Below are 18,076 nucleotides of genomic sequence, written 5' to 3'. Positions count from 1 at the left end.
TTGCACTACTGATGATGTTTGTTTACAAGGTTATGTAAATTATGCCACTGTTTTACATTCCTGTTGAATGTTGGTTTGCACAAATTGCCATGGGATTGGTCTTGCATGACCTTACGTTCCCTTCTCAGGTTCTGCAATGTTATTGCTGTGTTGAGGTGTTTGTGCACAAACAAAGACTGACTCTTTTATGGTTCAAGGTTTTTATTGTGACAATGATATACCTTGGTTACCATAGCTTTGGTTTCAGGACACTCCCTCCGCCGCTTACCTAAGCTTGTCAGTCTAAACCCATTTGTATGATTCGCAGAGACCACGAAGAAGAAGGACAGGTTGCTCACCTGTAACAGTATTTCTTCGAGTGGTCATCTGCGAATACATACAAATCCCACCTGTCCATCCCCTCAGTGTCCTGCTCTTATTGGCTCTTTCCATCGCCTGCTTGGCGGAAAAATTGCGGAACTGGGGAAAGAGCGGGAAGGCAGGGGCCTTATAACGGGTGGGCGGAGTTACCGCCAAAAAGTTTCTATATGTTGCAAAGTAAACTTTGCCCAGTGATTCCAGAAGTTTCCGAACAGCACTGCGCAGGCGCAGTAAAACCCATTTGTATGTATTCACAGATGACCACTCGAAGAAATACCGTTACAGGTAAGCAACCTGTCCATCTTCATCACCATCATTGTCATTAAATGTTGAGGATCCATCTCCAGTTTTCTATCTGGCAATCCTATGCCTGCTCCCTGCCCTTGGCATCTGCCCACCTTAGGTGACCCTTGTGGAAACACTTGGGGCACTTATGGCCAAAGGCAAGCAAGAGGCTGCAAGTGGCCAAAGGCAAGCAAGCTGTCTTACCTCCCTGGCAGGGGCCTGTCCTACCTCTGCCACACTTTGCTTTATCTTGGCCTCAGCTCACCACAGAAAAAGCCAGTGTGGATGGTTCCTCCTGCCAGGTGCCATTTCAATTCCACACACTTTCTTTTTGGCCTGCACATGTATAAATATTATAACTGCCACCTTACAAACTGGCAATAGACAATAGAAGAAACTCTGCCAAGAAGGCCAGGAGCACAGCTGTTCTGCACTCCGGTTGTCCAGCCAAACCAGTTTCGGTGCTGCTGGTTCCTCCTTGGTGGCTGTCAGCCAGCTTGGTGTTTTCTTTATTACTCCTTCCCTTTTAAAAAGGGAACACATTGGAACATAAGGTCCTTGGCAGGCAATCATTGAGGGGACTAGGAGAGAGAAAGGAAGAGAGCGAGAGACTATAGAGCTGGAGTTGTGTGATCAGTAAGACACAGAATGTGGGACCAGAATGTCACAGCAGCTTGGAACAATTCTTTGTGGATTATGACTTACAGAGTCCCCCAGACAGCATGGCCTCACACAACCTGGGTGTGTGTACAAAAGTTAATCCCCCCCCCCCAAAAAAAAAAAATAAGACATAGCATGTGAGCAACCATCAAGAAGTGGACATGACCTTCTACAGTATGGGCCAGCAAGATGACAGCATTTGAAATATTTTGGTTTTGCAAGGGAGAATGAACTGTGCGAAGAGTTACATCTTCTTCATTCCAGACCAGGAGCCAGAGAATGCCCTCCCCTTGCACCATTCCTGCCCTCAGGCACACCCCTTCGGCGCTGGCTCTGCTCTCCCAGGAATGTGCTCCACTTGGCTCACTCCTTCTCTCTATCGCAATGAACTTCAGTCCCATCCTGACATTTCACAGCTCATGCCAGAAGGTTTACTACCACCCCCACCCCCCCCACACACACACCATGCACCACCAGCAACAGGAGAGAGGAAGCTGGCAAAAGGTCTTGCCCATAGCTTGGTTCTCTCTGGACGGATTCTGCAGCCCACCATGGACCGGACTCCAAAGACAGGAGCAACCTGCTAAAGCAAGTAATCCTAAAGAGTCCTGCTGTTCCATGCTGAAACCTGCTATGTGTCTTCAAGCTTCAAGCTTCTTGTCAACTTATGGCAACCCCATGAATTTCAGAGGTTTTTGTTAGCCCAGGAATCCTCAGAGGATGTTTCACCAGTTCCTTCCTTTGAATTATTGCCCACAGCAACTGGGATTTCTTGGTGGTCTCCCATCCAAGGACTAACCAGGCTTGACTTGGCTTAATGTTCAAGATCTGTCAGCAGCTGGTGCCTTCAGGGTTTTTAGGCAACTAAGAGCTTCCTAAACTGTTCTCTCATCTTGGTCTTCTCAACTGCTGGCCTTCAGCCAGTGGGCCCTCCTGCCAAGGAAGCCAAAAATTGCTGCCAATACCTTTTTTAAGCGCTGAAAGAGACTCTTGGTCAGATTTGGTGGGACCCCTCTGAACGTCCTCTGCAAGACACACTTCTGGGCAGAGGAGCATAATAATGCAGTTCATCCAAAGTGAATTGGAACTGGCCCTGTCCAGGCTGGAGAGGAGGAACCACCTTTGCAAAAAATGCCAGCTCCATATCTGTGCATGGCTCAGCCCTGGAATGTGGGTCCTTGGCAACTGGGCCTTGCATTCTGGATCCTGATCGCTGGAAAGAGCCAGCCAGGCCGAGGCTGTCAGCAGTAGAACCAAGTCCAGGAACCATCAATCTTCTTTTTGGTGGGAAGATGGAAAAATACAACCCATACAATTAAGAGAATGGTATGTTCTAAAACAGCGAAGGGAGGGCAGATGTAATCAGTCATCTCTGGGCAGTCATGAACGCAAGACAGAACCACACACCCCACATACCTGTTTCAGAAAGAAACTGGTTTGTACTTTTCTATCAAGGAGAGGAACTCCAAGATCTCGACTCTGCCCTGAGGCCTCCCTGTACAACTTGTCTGCTCTCTCACCTTTCCCTGTCATGATCTCTCCAGTAGGTAATGCAGACAGCCTTGGGTCTAAAAGGATGGGAGATGCCCTAGAAAACAGAGTATCATACAGCCATGGAACAGCACACAGAGACACACAGCCTTCTGCCTTTCTTCAGTATGTTCAGCTACAGGAAGCATCAGCAAGGAGCCGTTAAACCCCTTCAAACATTTCACATTCAGCAAATTGCAGACCCAGACAAAGCAAAATGCTCAAGCCAAAAGAAAAGTAGCTGGCAGGCACAAAGTATCAAAAATGCCATTTGTAAAATGCCATCTCTTAGCCTGGCATGGAAGAGTAAAAACTTACCACTGTTGGATCCCAGAAAGACATCAAGATGAGCACCAGGGGAGCCGCCCCAAGGAAGGCAATTCTATAAAGAAGGGGCCACTCTAAGAAGGCTTTTCCCCTAAGCATCCTCTCACATCCCTATCTAGTAGAGGAAGACCCCCCGGAAGGATGGGCAGGCTCAGTTGAAGACAGCCAGTTCTTCAGGGTCTCAAACCATCAAAGGCTTTCAAACAACATCAGTACTAGCATAATAAATTGTTCATCTTTCCTCACAAAAGGGGGCTAACCCCAGGAATCTGTCCCCAATCCAGAAGTCCAGTTGTACCAAATTTGGTATGGAAAGAATCACTTGGGAGATCATTGGAACAACCTCTCAGCACAAAAATCTTAGAGGGATGTTAAATGAGCAAAGGGGCTAAATGAGCAAAGAGACTGAACCCCAGCCTTCCTCATGCGAGCCTCATCTTTGTGTTCAGTGTCTTGTATGACATCAATTTCCAGATAAGGCAATTCACCTTTGTTGAAATGCTCCAGCATTTCACAGATGAAAACTGGGACATGTGGACAGTTGGAGAGTATGGTGTTCTTGCCTACACTTCAAGGAGATCTTCCAGCTACTTCCCTTCCTTTTTGCTCTTTGGTGTTACTCTGCCTCATAGCTGGGACGGGGAGATGGTGGTGATAATGCTAAACTGAATTGCCCTTTTTGAGCCCTTGCTCCAATGTTGAACCAGCCTCCTATGGAAGCAGGAGCCACCGTCCTGAGTTTCTCTCCAGTCAAGAGCCTCCTGAAAATGTTGCATCTCCTTCCAGACTCGATCTCAAGAGGAGCAGCAACAAGAGCAGTGGCACCTGTGCGGTTGTTGCCAATGCAGCACATGCCCCGCATATATTTCTGGCACTCACTTATGCAAAGGACAGCCATGTACAAGGGTGGTGTATTAAAAATCTTGCTGCATACTCCAAAGACGTGAGCACACCCACTTCCAGATCTTCATCTGCTTGCTTAGGGCAGACTTGTCCTTGACAGACAGACAGAGACCCAGTGGGAAAGGGCTGCAGGATTCTCACCTATCCCCATCTCTCCGGCCTGAATGTGGTTCCCCCTCCATTTACTGGCACAGTGTGGAAAGAATCCAAGTGGGAAGGTGCTCCCACCCCATGGAAGACTGGCCCTGGCCTGGCCCCCACACTCGCTTGTCCCTGGGGCTGGCATTCTCCTTGCCTAGTGGGCAAATGTGTGTGGGGGGCAGAATGGGGACAACCTGCCATCTCATGTAGGTGCCCCCCCACCAGAGGCAGCCTGTTTATGCAATGGCCTCATTTGCACAAACACAGCCATCCCTCTCCAACCCAATTACAGCCTGTTATTCCTCCTGTTCTTTTTTGCCCCCTTTTCTGGGTCATTTTGGCTGCCTCCCCCTCCCAGAGTTATTAAGAGTCTATGGCTTCCTTAATTATCATTCCATTCTCTGGGAACTGGCTGCCTCCCAAAGGCTCCCTTTTAACTCATTCTACTATACAGTCAGATATTGCAATACTGTATGCAGCCAAGGCTGAATTTGGCACAACCCCCCCAACCCCAGAAAGAATGACATCAGCCTGGACAATCTTGGGGGGGGGATTCCTCCTCCAGAACACATCCCTGCTTACAAAAGCCATGCTGCATCTGGCTCTGGTTCTGGGGGGCTCTCCTCTTGCCCCACTTCGCTTGGCTGCGTTGACATGACCAGCATCTCCCCTCTGCCAAAATTCCCACTGCATCCTCCGAAGGCAACCCCAAAGAAACCCACCTTGAAAGTTAACCTTGTTGGGCAAAATTAGAGGGAAGACAGAAGAACTGAAAGCCAGAGTCATACAAATGGAGGGTGCCTTTGACCAGACACCAGAAGCTTCCCAGAGAAGCCAATTCAGCATGTTTGATCCTCTGTGTGTGCCTGCCACACCTTTGGGACTATTTGTCCGCATCAGAGTTTCCTCTCTCGAGTGACAATGCAAAGAGATGGAATCTCAGAAGGAGGGAGAGAAGGAAGGTCCCTGTGATCAAGAAAGGACATGACAGCGGAAAAGCCACAAACTCAGGGAGCAAATGTATGGAGGAGAGACATTTCTCAAGAGTTGCCATGCAGATGGTCCCCTTTAGCTCCTTCATCTCAAAGATTTTCCACTTCTGCCACCACCACTTTGTTTGCAAGCGTGGAGGGGTCACCGTGGGCATGCCACTGCAGAATTTGGGAGATAGATAAGACAAGCTCTACCCATTTTCATCCTAAAGGATAACACAACATCAAGATTTAGAAAGGAGCCTGGAAATGCTACTTTTTGGATTGTGGCTCCAAATCAACCAGTGAGGAAGTCATCTTCATGAGAAGAGTGGGTTCTTCAGGTTTAAGAGGTTTCCTCAATGTTAGGGTCTCCTTCCAGGCAGACTTCAGGTAGCAGAGTCTGCATCTGAATGCTTTGGTATTATAGCAACACAACCATAAAGACTTTAGAGACAGTTGAGTCAAGCTGCTAAGAGCAAGGCTGTTGGTGAGCTCCAGACCTTGCCTGCTGATCCTTGATCCCCCCCAACTTTTCACCTTTTGGCCTTTGCCTCCTATTCTAAGCCTGATGGGCTGGGTCACCTGTGAACCCTCCAGGTGATTGAACCACCCAAGCTCCCAAGACTCCTTTTTCTGGGGATGAGATGGCATGGGGGAGGGTGGACTGCTTCTGGACATCTTCAGGAGCAGCAATCCACATTGTAAATAAGTTTCTGCTTCTAGACACATGTGCGCGCGTGCGCGCACACACACACACACACACACACACACACTTTAATAAAACACCTCCATTTTCCTTCCTTCCACTTTGCTTGGGGAAGGTGATACTGGGCAGAGCTACATAGAGCCAGCCCTCCCTTCCTCATTGGGTGTGTTCAGGGGAAAACTTATTCTTCCTATCAAAAGGGGCTCCTTAGTAATTATTTCCAGATTTTGGAACAAAAAGATCATTTTTGGTAAAAGATTCATTTTTACCACCCAAATCCTCCCTATCCAAGATAAATGTAATTTTTTCCATCTTGTCAAAAAAAATTTTATAACTTGCCAATATTTGTCATAATTGTTTTTAAACAAAGCTGTGTTCTTTGTGGTTAGATATATGTCCAGATATCTTATCAACTATTGTATCTTGAATTATCCATCAATTTTTGTTTCTCATCTTCATTCAAATTCATAGTTAGCATTTCAGTTTTTTCTCTATTTATTTTGAAAACCAAATTCACATATATTTCATGTATTCTGTACCATCCTTTCTATATTCATAGTCACAGCCACTGTGTGTGTTTTGTGCCTTCAGGTCATATCTTACCTATGTTGACTCTGTCATGGGGTTTCTTTGCAGGATTTATTAAGAGAGGGTTTGCCATTGCCTTCCTCTGAGGCCGAGAGAGTGTGACTTGCCCATGGTCACCCAGTGAGTTTCCATAGCCGAGAGCCCTGGTCTTCAGAGTCATAGTCCAGTGCTTAAACCACTACACCAGACTGACACTCTATCACCAGCAAAATGCAGCCAGTTTTCTATGCAGTCAGTGTTTATTTTAAATTCCTGAACTTTAAGACTTGTTTCATTCTGTGAACTGTAGCATATGAAAATACACTGAACAGTCCTGGAGGCAATCCTCACTTGATGGATGGATGTGGAATTGGGCAATGTCTTCCTTTCAGTTGAGTGGTGTTTATTCTACCTCTCATTCCTGGGTTTTCTATAAAAGACGCTATTTATTGTTGTTGTTATTATTCATAGTTTGTTCCTGTTTTCTGCAACACAATGAACTGTCTTACTTCAGACAAAGGCCCTTTCTCATTCAGTAAATGCTCTGTAATTTAGATTTTTCCAATTTCTGGACTTCTTTGCATATTCTGATTACCATGAACAGAGCTTTCTCCCCCTCTCTGTTTTCATAAACTAAACACATCCTCTCTTAATTGTTTATTGACCTTTATTGCCCTCCTCCTTGGAATTACCTTTGTTGGGATTTCTCAAACCTGGCTTAATCCGTTTATAGGCTTGTCTGTGTTTGCCTTTGGAAGAGGCAGGAGTCTGGGGACCCCTAGACAGGGCTGGAAGTTAGAGAGGGGTTTCTCCAGAGGTTCAGAAGACATCCATCTGCTAAGGATCCCTGCCATTGGATTGTCTTCCTGTCTTCTGAGGCTGTCTAAATACAACCCAAGAGCACTCCCTCCTCCGCTTCGGCCATGTTCTACCTCCTGTTCTTTGCCTCTTATCAGAAGCTCTCCTCCTCCTGAGTAGACCTCTGAATACTCCTTTATCATCTCACCTCTTCATGCTTTTCAACTTGTTAATATCTCATGGTCATATGCCTTCAAGCTACCACTGACTTATGGCGAGTCTCTCTTAAGATTTTCTTAGCTAGATTTCTTGGTTATTTCTTGGTTAGATTTCTTGGCTAGAGGTTTGCCAGAACCATTGCCACTGGTTATGTAAAGAGACCCAGTTTTTGACATAACATTGCCCTACAAATCCAGTCCTAACCATCCGTTTATTCACTCACTCTAGCAAGGAGCAAAGGAGAGCGAAAGGTTACTTCCAGGGATTCTTGTCATCTTTTATTGGCTTTGCATTTAATTCAGTCAGCTGAATTAAAAGCACAAACAAATCTTGCAAGGAGCATTAGGACTGCTCCCGACTGCTGGCAAGAGCCCTATGGGGACCCTCAAGCTAGATGCTGAAAAAAATGGAGGAAGGGAGGCAGAGGGAAAGGAGATGGGGAGGTTTGGCAAATGGAGGAGTCTGCGATTGGGGTCACCTTTGAACTGGGCCCAGGCCTCCCCTCACAGCACCCCCCCACCCTGCCAGCCTTCACACACACGCGCTTCTCCCTCTTCTCCGCTGGCCCAACAGGACTTTGGACCTTCCAGCCACTGATCCACTCAAAGCAAGGCTGGCCTCGGATGAACAGGCACAAATCCAGAGATCACAGGTCTCCAAAGAGGGGGAGGAGGAGAAAGAGGCATCGGTCAGTGCCTGGTGGTCAGTAAGAACACATGCTCACACATGCATGCACACAAGCCAGCCTTGGCTCAGAATGCAAGAAGCAGAAGGCCGGGCAAGGAAAGGGGGCAATTCGTAGTGCTCAGCAGCCCCCAAACTCAACAAAGAATCCCCTCACATCCCAAGGCCTTTCCCGTTTGCCTCCTGCCTCTCATAAATGCACCTGACCCCAAAGCTGCAGCTTGAGCAGTGGTTGGAGTGTCAAGACATGCGAGTGAAGAAAGCAACAGTGCAAGGCAAAGGCATCAACCCCTTTCTTCCTCTCCACTTCTCTGGTGGGAGTCAAAGGAGTCTTGTTTTAGCTACACAGGATTCAGTGTTGGGAGACCTGGGCACCTTTCAGACTATGTGAGCAGAGCACTTTCATTCTGCTTTAACTGCCATGGCAACATCCTGTGCAATCCCTAAAGTTTCCAATTTAGGGTTCCCAAACCTCCCTAGGATTCTGTAAGATGCAGCTGTGACAGTAACACTTGAGAGTCACAACACTACAGCTGTGGACTGTGAAAAGGTCCTCAGTTAATACATTTCCAGTTTGGATTATTTTCATTGGAAAAGGTGGGAGTCACAGACCAGGGGCATCTAAAAGACCATATCTCTGCATACAAACCTGAAAGGATGCTAAGGTCTTCATGGGAAGGCTTTCTCTCAGTCCTGCCATCCTCGCAGGCTTGATAGTAAATGACAGGAGAGAGAGGGCCTTCATGGTGGCTGCTCCCACCCTCCGGAGCTCCTTTCCACAGGTTTATGGAGGTTTCTAATGTGTAATTCACTTTTTAATATACAATTCAATTTTAATATGCAGTTCACTCTTATTGAGGTGTATGCCTTGTTTAGTTATTTTTTTTTACTTTTCTGTGTTTTAAAAATAATTTTATACCGATTTTAATAGAATTTTAAATGTGATATTTTTAATGGTGTTGTGTCAGGAGGAGGAGGATGAGAGCCAGTGTGGGGGAAGAGGCCCCAATCCACCCCAGCAGCCTGGATTCTCTGCCTCCGACCCACAACAAGGATGCAGGTGCCCCGCTGGTTGTGATTGTGGCAGCTGAGCTACAAATCCCACAGCTTTGCTCCTGGCAACGGTAAGAATTGAGCCAAACCAGAGATTTCCCTAAAAAGCTTAGGCTGAGATGCCTTTTGTGAAATGAGAGCGCATTTTTGAAATGGTCAAGATCTATAGTGATCCAGCAACAGTTGTCCCCTCATCACAACAATCATCAAAGGCAGGCCAGGACTGCTGAGAAGCAGTCCTTTACCTGCTAACTTTTACATGAAAGAATTGCATTTTCTTATTGCAATTCATGAGGAAGTAAACAAAGATAAGAATGACAGAAGGGGAAATATTTTTGGAAGTCTGAGCCCAATACTGGCCCAACCCCCTTGAATCCGCACAGATCAGCCATCAGGAGTTCAAGCAGGTCCAGTTCCATCAGGACTAGCCTGAAGGAAGGAGACTCCGCCCTCCATAACTGCCATCCGCCGGCCTGAGCGGAAGTTCCCCAGGCAGGTCCAGTTCCATCAGGACTAGCCTGAAGGAAGGAGACTCCGCCCTCCATAACTGCCATCCGCCGGCCTGAGCGGGAGTTCCCCAGGCAGGTCCAGCTCCATCAGGACTAGCCTGAAGGAAGGAGACTCCGCCCTCCATAACTTCCATCCGCCGGCCTGAGAGGGAGTTCACCAGGCAGGTCCAGTTCCATCAGGACTAGCCTGAAGGAAGGAGACTCCGCCCTCCATAACTGCCATCCGCCGGCCTGAGAGGGAGTTCACCAGGCAGTCCCAGCTCCACCAGGGCTAGCCTGGAAGAAGGAAGAGCCCTCCCTCCAATCCATCTGCCTTGGTCCAGGCCTCAGAGGCAGAGAAGAACCACTGGCCCTCATCCCCTTTCCCTCCACCATTCCCTTCTCCTTTTGTTTCGTGTCTTTTAGATTGTAAGCCTGAGGGCAGGGAACCGTATGTACAGCGCTGTGTAAATTTACAGCTTTTTATAAATAAAAGTTAATAATAATAATAATAATCAGTCTTCCCAGGCTCAGTATTCTCCTGTTGGACTACAAGGTTCATGATCCCCAGTCAGCTTGGCCAACATGGCAGCAGGGATCCTCCAAGCAGGATGGGGTGACGGGTAGGAGAGCCTTCTTTGCTCCATGTTATGCCCCTGCCCAAACCTCTCTTCCAAAGCAGCTACAAGTGCCAAGGGATTAGGTTTTCTGGGGACCCTCCAGTGAGCCTCTTCTCCTCCATCCCTGAAGATGACAAGATGCTGTCGCTGGGTTCCTTCTGCATCTCCCTTCTTATCAAGACCTGGCACTATTTCTGCTCAAGGATCCTGCAAAGCTCTGGCCTGCTGCAAAGAGAACCAGCTGGAAGGAAGTCTGAGAGCTAAAGTCATCCCCAGAGAGAGAGAGGGAGGGAGAGTATGGCTACCTGGAGACAGAAACATCTGGGCCATGATGTCACTTCCTTAATGGAGAGACAATGGAGAATCTTAACAAAAGTCCACAGCAAAGGTGAGCAAAGGGCACCAGAGCAGGACCCAGGGAGGAGGGGAAAGAGATTTCCCAAATGCACCCCTCCCATGTGCCTTCCCCTGCACATTTCCCTCTTGTTTCCACAGAACAAATGTTTTCCCAGACCTGCTGGACTTTCATGGACCTCTTGGCATGCCAGAGTAGCTGCTGTTCCTTTCATGTAAGTTTAGCATTCCTTACCATTTAACACCATATCTTGGAGGTGAGGGGGGAGAGAGAAGGGAGTTCCTATGCAGCTGGAGCAGAAGGGCTTCCTAGGATCCAAGATCTGCAGCCATAGCAAAAAGAAAGTAGCCAAGTTGCCACTGATTCATTTACAGGATAGGAAAGAATTCAAAAGCTAGAGAAAGGTAACAAGGAGAGGGTTGTGAGTTCCAAGGGGCAGAGCCAAAGTAGGGCTGTCGCTGCTTTTCAGCAGCATCAGGCTGTGAAGCTGCATGGAGACCTCTTGTGACAATCTGTTTTGTAGCAATTTCCTCAGCCCTTCTATAAAGTTTCACATTAAACCAAGTTGGTTTAGCAAATCATAAGTTCTCCCACTCTGCTCTCCCACCCCTGAAATGCTCAGAGAGAACCCAGCAAAGAGAACAGATCCTGAGGCATCAGAAGGTCCTCCTTTGATTAGGTGACACAATATTTAAACCCACAATTCACACAACCACACACACATTCATCCCAGGTCATGAATCTTGTGCTTCAGATGCCAGGGGGCTCCAATTCTGACAAGCCCCCACACATGATCAACATCTACTGTATCACATGCATCTGAGGAAGTAGGCTCAAGTCTACGAAAGCGCATGCTACCAGTTTCTTTCAGTTAGTCTCAAAGGCACTACAAGATCCCTTTTCATACTTAACATTTACAGAATGCCTTTGCTTGTCCAATACATGGTTACATGTCTATGATCTCAAACATCTTTCCGCCAGCCTGGTGTCCTTTGGACATGTACAATTAGAACTCCCACCATCCCCAGCCACTCATGGCCATGCTGTGAAGTGCATAATTGTGGAAAAGCTTGAAATCCTTACAACAGCCCTTCAAAGTAGGTCAGTGTTACATCTGAAAATAAAAGTAGAACAATAAAAACAAAGCATCTACTGAATATTTACATAAAGAGCTTTTACCGTACTTGCTTAATGCATACTGTGCTGCGAGCACACATTCTACCTGGATGGTGTTTTAACCCTAAAGGCGGAACAAAAATACTAGCTAAATAAAAGCTGATGATTTGCTAATGTCATCTTGGGCTTTATAGATTAGAGCAAAGCCTTTGACTGTGTAGATCATGAGAAACTGTGGATCACTGTTAAAGAAATGGGTATGCGACCATATTTGATTAACATGTCACCTGTCCTCAGGACAAGAGGCTACCATCAGGACACAATACAGAGACATGCCTCCCTCTTGGCTGCTGTGACTGTGCGGCTCCAGGGAGAGTGGGCCAGCCTGGGACAATTCGAAAGGGAGGCCAGGTTTGCCTACTCCAGCAACAGGATCTTGTGGAGGAGCCTTTAAAGCTTGGGGATCAGGCCTGGTCAGTATTTGGATGGGGGACCACCAGGGAAGATCAGGGGCTGCAGGGCGACATTTCAGAGGAAGGCCATGACAAACCACCTCTGAGGATTCCTTGCCTAAGAAAACTCTCTTGAGATAGAGTCACCGTAAGTCATCAGGAGACTCAAAGGCATTTGCAAGTATAAATACTCTGAAGGTGCCTGATTCTGTCTGCGCTTGGATGTGAAGCAGGTTCAGGCCTGGTCAGAACTTGGCTGACAGAGCACCAATGGATCCCAGGTACTGCAGGCTCTCCTTCAGAGGAAGGAACTGGCAAAACCAACCTCTGAGGACTAGGAAAACCCCACTTCCTCAGATGCATGTGGTACAGTAGATGTTGATCATGTGTGGGGGTTGCCTAGGAAAACCCCAGGAAATGCATGGGGTCGCCACAAGTTGACAGGCGGCTTGAAGGCACATGTGGGCACATTGGGAGAGTTCAACCCACTTCTTCAGATGTATCTGCCAAATTCAGGAGAACAGCATGCTAAAAACAAATCTGTCAGCCTCCGAGGTACAGCAAGATTGTAAAGCTGTGAGAAGCAGCATGCAGGTCGACAAGAACCAGCAAGGCGGCAACAACCTGCCTGGCTATGATAATCCCCACCAAATCTCACCAACAGTTCTGGGACCCTGCCTTTGCCGACAGTCCAACCTCAAGGTAAACCAGGGAATGACAAGGCAACAGCCACAGACTCAGTTGTGTTAAAAATGCCAGTGAGGAAGAAGCATCAGGGAAAGAGAGCCATATTTAAATGTGCTGCATGTCTCTGACATTCACTTATTTCTCTGTACTAAATGCATCCTGTCTCAGGATAAGACCTTTGGAGACAAGAGACCTTAAAGGAGGTGCCCTGGTCTTGCCAGGGGCAAGAGGCTTCCCACCTTCTTATTCTGCCACTGAAAGGACAGCCCCAGGGCCTCTGCCCAAAGCAATGCCTGGGGGAATCCCTCATGGGGCAGAGATCAGACGGAAAACAATGATAATAATAATAATAATAATAATAATAATAATAATAATATCCTGCTTTAAGAGATCCCCCATTGGCACAAAAGAGGAAGAGCAGAGGTTTAAAACAAGAACAGGATCCTTTCGTTTTAAAAACAAACATCAACGCCTGGCAAGTTTGCAAGGAAGGCCTGGGGCAGAAAAAGACAACCTGCGTCTTGGACACATCAAGACTCAGGACTTACAGGAGCCCTCCAGAAGTGCTGGGTTGCAAGTCCCATCACAGCCCAGGACGAACTGCAACTCCCATCACCTCCAGGGATGGCCAATCTTGGTTGATTTGTTGATTTTGCCAAAGGGGAGCCTCCGATGGTCCCCATGCCACATCACCTTCTCAAGTGACCCCGATCCGGGCCCCAAGAGCTCCGAAAACCCTCCAAAAGCTACTCTTCGTGGGAGTAAAAAGAGTGCACTCCGTCTAGAACTCCCCAACCCTTTGCTCTGGCCACTCAGTCCAAGGGCTGGGCCAGCTGCTCCTGCATCCTTCCTTGCCCCTTTCCACTTGCAGATTCCGTTCTGTAGCACCGGAAGGGCATCCTCCCCGTGGGGAGCATGGCCCACTCTTTCTCCCATCCTTTGGCCGCCTGGCAGAGTGTAGGGCTAGCCTTGCTGCTGGAGGATCCTTTCCGGGCAGCAACCAACGGGAGCTCTTGCCCAGGAGAGGATTCCTCGGGGCCCCGCACAAACGAGGGCCCTTCAGCCTCCCTGGCCGAGGCCCTGGCCCCTGGATCCCCAAGGGCCTGGCAGGGAGGACCCGGCGCCGGACTCGTCTTTCCGGAATGGCCCGCAGCTCCAGGCAGGGCAAGTCATTGGGAAGCCCTCAAGGAGTCAAGCCCAGAGCCCAGAAGAAAGGCAGCAGCAGCAGCAGCAGCAGGGCAAAGGGGCCAAGGGCCACGGGGGAGCCAGCCCTGTCAAGGGGGGCCCCGGGCAGCTCTTGCCCCGACCTTGGGCCCTGGGGAGCCCAGCAAGGCCCACTCTCTCAGCCTCAGAGCTTTCTCTGAAGAGGCCAGCCATAGATCCAGGCGAAAGCTCAGGAAGAGACTCTCCTCCAACGCGGCCACGAAGCCAGGAACCCCCCGCCCCCCCCCCCGAGACCAGGGCCAAGGAACCCCCGGCGGAGTGGCCATCCTCAAGAGCAACCCGAAGAAGAAGACGGGTTGGGCTCCGGAGGAAGACCCCCGGGGCATGTGCAGAGCGCCCCGTTTGCCTGCCCGGCAGGCGCCTACCTCCCGGCGGGTCTCGGCGGCGCCTTGTGCCGGAGCAGGGAGCACGGGTCCTCCTCCTCCCCGAAGACTCGGCTCCGGAGGAAGGGAAGGAGGAGACGAGACCAAGGGAAGCAGGGAGGGAGGGCGGGGCCGGAGGGCGCTCTGCACGCCCTCAGGGGCACCTCGGCGGCGCTGGCAGGAGGAGAGAGAGAGAGAGAGGGAGCGAGCGGCTCCTGGCTCCCAGCCCAGAGTTGCTGGAGCAGCTACGGGCAGCAGAAGGCGCCCCCCTGGGAGCCCCCCTTGGCAGCCTGAGTGAGGGGCGGCACGCAAAGGCTGGGGACTGCAGCCCCCACAATCCCCCGACTACAGGAGGAGGAGGAGGAGCAGGGTGCAAGGCAATCCCAAGCTGACTGGGCTGCCCCTGGTCCCATTCAGAGAGGGAGATCTGGCTGGGCTTTCTGAGAGGGGCACATAGAAGAGCATCGTGCGCGTTCTCCCCTGGTTTTTCAAGGGGGATGCTGGGAGCCGTAGTCCAAAGACCAGCCCATCCTTTCCCCAAGCTCTGGGCTCCCAGAGAAAGCCTGCCAAGTCCTGCTGCCTGCATGGCTCGAAGGCCAAGCGGGGCCCAGGTCTGCTTCCCCTCATGGCCAGCTAACCTGGGCAGAAAGGCCTACGAGGCCCAGAGCCACACCTTCCCAGAGACAAGGAAGGGGCCTGGGCTCCCGAGTCCTGGCTGCAGCCACGAAGGAGGCCGGGAAGAGGAAGAGGAGGCCTGGGAGTCAGAAGGCAAGAGGGGAGGAATCCCCTTCCCAGGAGTTAACACAGGAAAAAGCTGGGAGCCTTGGGAGAAGGTCCCAAGAGCCCAGTTGTCAGAGTGCGGACCAGAATCCTGGACAATCAATCAGTCAGCTTGTTTATTGAAACAACTGAACTTTATTGAAGGCTCCAAAATCAGCGATGTCACACCACTCAGCTTCTAAGCTGAGACTGACCCCTCCCAGCCAAAGCAATGCATAAGTTCCCCCCGAATCCAAAGCACTCCACCCCTAGCAAAAGCCCGCGCAACAGGACCCCTCCTTCCCAGCACTAGTTCCCATCCTCCATCCCTATCCCCTGAGAAAGGAAACTGCATTCCAAGTCTCTGCAGGCCAGCCTCTCAAGGACACTAGATAACTCACACCTGGTCCAGCCTAGAACACCATATCACCATCTCTACAAGCTATGCGAAGCGCAACCCATCCCCCCAGCATCCACAGTAGAATACATCTGGTGGAATACTACAGGATTCTAACACCAGTCCAGAGGCTCCCAACCTTGGCCCTCCAGGTGTTTGGGGCTTCAGTTCCCACCTCTGAGGATTCCTTGCCTAAGAAAACCCTAAGAAATTCGGGGGGGGGGGGGTTCCATAGGTTGCTTTGGAGGTGCATTCACAAACCCTAAGTGTGCCAGACCCCATCAGACACAGGAAGCTAAGCAGGGTCAGCCTTGTTAGTACTTGGATGGGAAATTGCCAGTGAATGCTAGGCGTGCTAGGTTCTTATTTCAGAGGAAGGAACAGGCAAGACCACCTCTGCCTAACAAAGCCCAAGGCAAGTTACGAGGTTGCCATCGTCTTTAAAAGGCCACTTTTCTCTGTAGGTGCCCTAATTGGATGCCACTGGCATGGAGTTGAGGCAAGAGAGTGTTCCAGAGAACCGAAATCATATAGGCCATCTCTTAAACAAAGCAAGCGGGGTGTGAGTGTGCATGCGCACTTGGTGTGCAAATGCCTCCCACTCCCACAAGGGCAGACTGGCATTCTTCATTGAGGCCAAGAAAGACATGCTGGCCAAGATGGGCCACCCACCACCACAGGAGCCAAGTCCTGGACTCCCAAGTCCACGGTTCCCTTTGCTGATCCAGAAAGCCAGAGCCTGCCATTAAAGTGCTTCAGGGAGGCCCTGGAACTGCTGAGGCACACCCTCTGTGCACAGCAGAAGGCAGCCACTAAGGAAGGCTTTCTGGCTGGGGGAGACGTTCAAAGGGGCCCAAGAGGCAGGAGGCCCTGTGGGACCTCAACCGGGAGGAAAAGGCTCCTTTGGGTCGGGGGCTAGCAACCCTTCCTCTGGAGGAACCCCGACATTGGGAGCACCAGTCAAGCATGGAGCTCCACAGGAGTGTAGCCCCCTGTCCATGCATATGCACACCCTCACAGACACAAACACGTGTGTGCTGGGATGCTGTTGCATGAACAGCTATGGACTGGTCTTCCATTGCAAGGCCTTTTTAAAAAAAATCCAACAGGGTTTTTGAAACTGAAAGTTGTTTGTTTTTTAGAGGAAGGACTTTTAAATCAGGGGGCTGTACTTTCTTTTCTTTTTTATAAACCACATTTTATACTTTTTAACTGCATGTTTTAAATTGTTTTTAATGCTGTCAGGGGCTTGGTTCCATTTTGATGTTGACTTTTGTCTGTTTTAACAACCCTGTGTTTGTTTTAATCTGTAAACCACCTCAAATCCTAATCTTCGGCAAAAGAGACAAAAGTAAAGATGAGGTTGAGGCTGATGATAGCGTAACGTGTGACATTATTCCAGCAAGACTTCACAGGTTACTAGATGCCTGGATAGAGTTTAAGCCACTGATGGTCTCAAACACCTGCGAAGCAGTGATGCTGCTGCTGGTAATGATGACAACAAGGACTTGACATTTGTGAGTCTATTAACAAGGGATTGCTTCCATTATTCTCTTGACCAACATGCTCCTTTGCATGATGCAGTAGACTTAAGTCTATGGAATCTCATGCTACTAGTTTCTTTCTCTCAGTTAGTCTAAAAGATGCTACAAGATCCTTTTGCATTGTCATATTTAAATTTGTCAGATGCTAAATTTGTTTAAAACCTATACAACACCCCGAGTCATTTGGATATAGGGCAGGAAAGACATTGGTTGCTGTTGTTGTGGGCTTCATTTATAATGGCTCAAAGGTAACCCTCTCTTAAGGTTTTCTTGGCAGGATTTCTTCAGAGAGGGCTTGCCATGGCCTTCCTTTGAGGCTGAGAAAGTATGACTTACTCAGACCACCCAGTGGATTTCTGCGCTGAGGGGACCTTTGGACCCTGCTCTCCTTGAACCCCAGTCCAACACTCAGACCACTGCACCATGCTGGGATCTGCAGGGTAGCTATTTTTTAAAATATAAATCCATACTTACTTAGTTGCCTACTAGTTAAAGGCCTAAATGAATCAATTAATCCGTATCATTAAACTAACAGGAAAATAAAAACAATTGGAAAAGTCTGGTAGCCTTCCCATGAGATAAAAAAGGTGCCAGAATTTGGGGGGTGTTGATTCGCCTCATTGCCTCTGACTGATAAAGTCCCCAGGCTCTTCCCCAACCAAAATCAGCCCCAAAGGCCTGCAAGTCAAATGAGAGGTGTGTTTTTTGGAGCAATGATGGCAGGGGGGCACTGGAGCAGAGGCAAGCGCTTGCCTGTGATTCCTTTTTCCCTCTGAGCCATGACAGCAATGCGTCTGGTTGCAGGACATGTTGAATTTTAGATACAGCGCACACAACTGAGGCCCCTGTGAACCCATGTGCAATG

At 49.1% G+C, this 18,076-nt stretch overlaps 1 protein-coding gene across 7 annotated transcripts in view; it reads right to left on the bottom strand.

Moving 5' to 3' along the window:
* Positions 1–14,571, bottom strand: part of CGNL1 (cingulin like 1) — an 88,147-nt gene extending 73,576 nt beyond the window's left edge. For 6 of the 7 annotated variants that reach the window (XM_089538049.1, XM_089538052.1, XM_089538053.1 and 3 more), the window contains exon 1: positions 14,515–14,571. The gene's annotated coding sequence lies outside the window, so the exon portion shown is untranslated. Of the gene's footprint in view, positions 1–13,473; positions 14,122–14,514 lie in introns of those variants that run through there. The other variant, XM_089538051.1, reaches the window with a different exon arrangement.
* Between the last annotated feature and the right edge of the window lie 3,505 nt (positions 14,572–18,076).

This window comes from Sceloporus occidentalis, unplaced genomic scaffold, assembly GCF_023333645.1.
Source record: "Sceloporus occidentalis isolate IW3139 unplaced genomic scaffold, rSceOcc1.0.p SCAF_9, whole genome shotgun sequence".
In the NCBI taxonomy this organism is placed as follows: Eukaryota; Metazoa; Chordata; class Lepidosauria; order Squamata; family Phrynosomatidae; genus Sceloporus; species Sceloporus occidentalis.
Note: the sequence above shows the minus strand (reverse complement) of the source record. Positions and strands in the feature narration are given on the sequence as shown.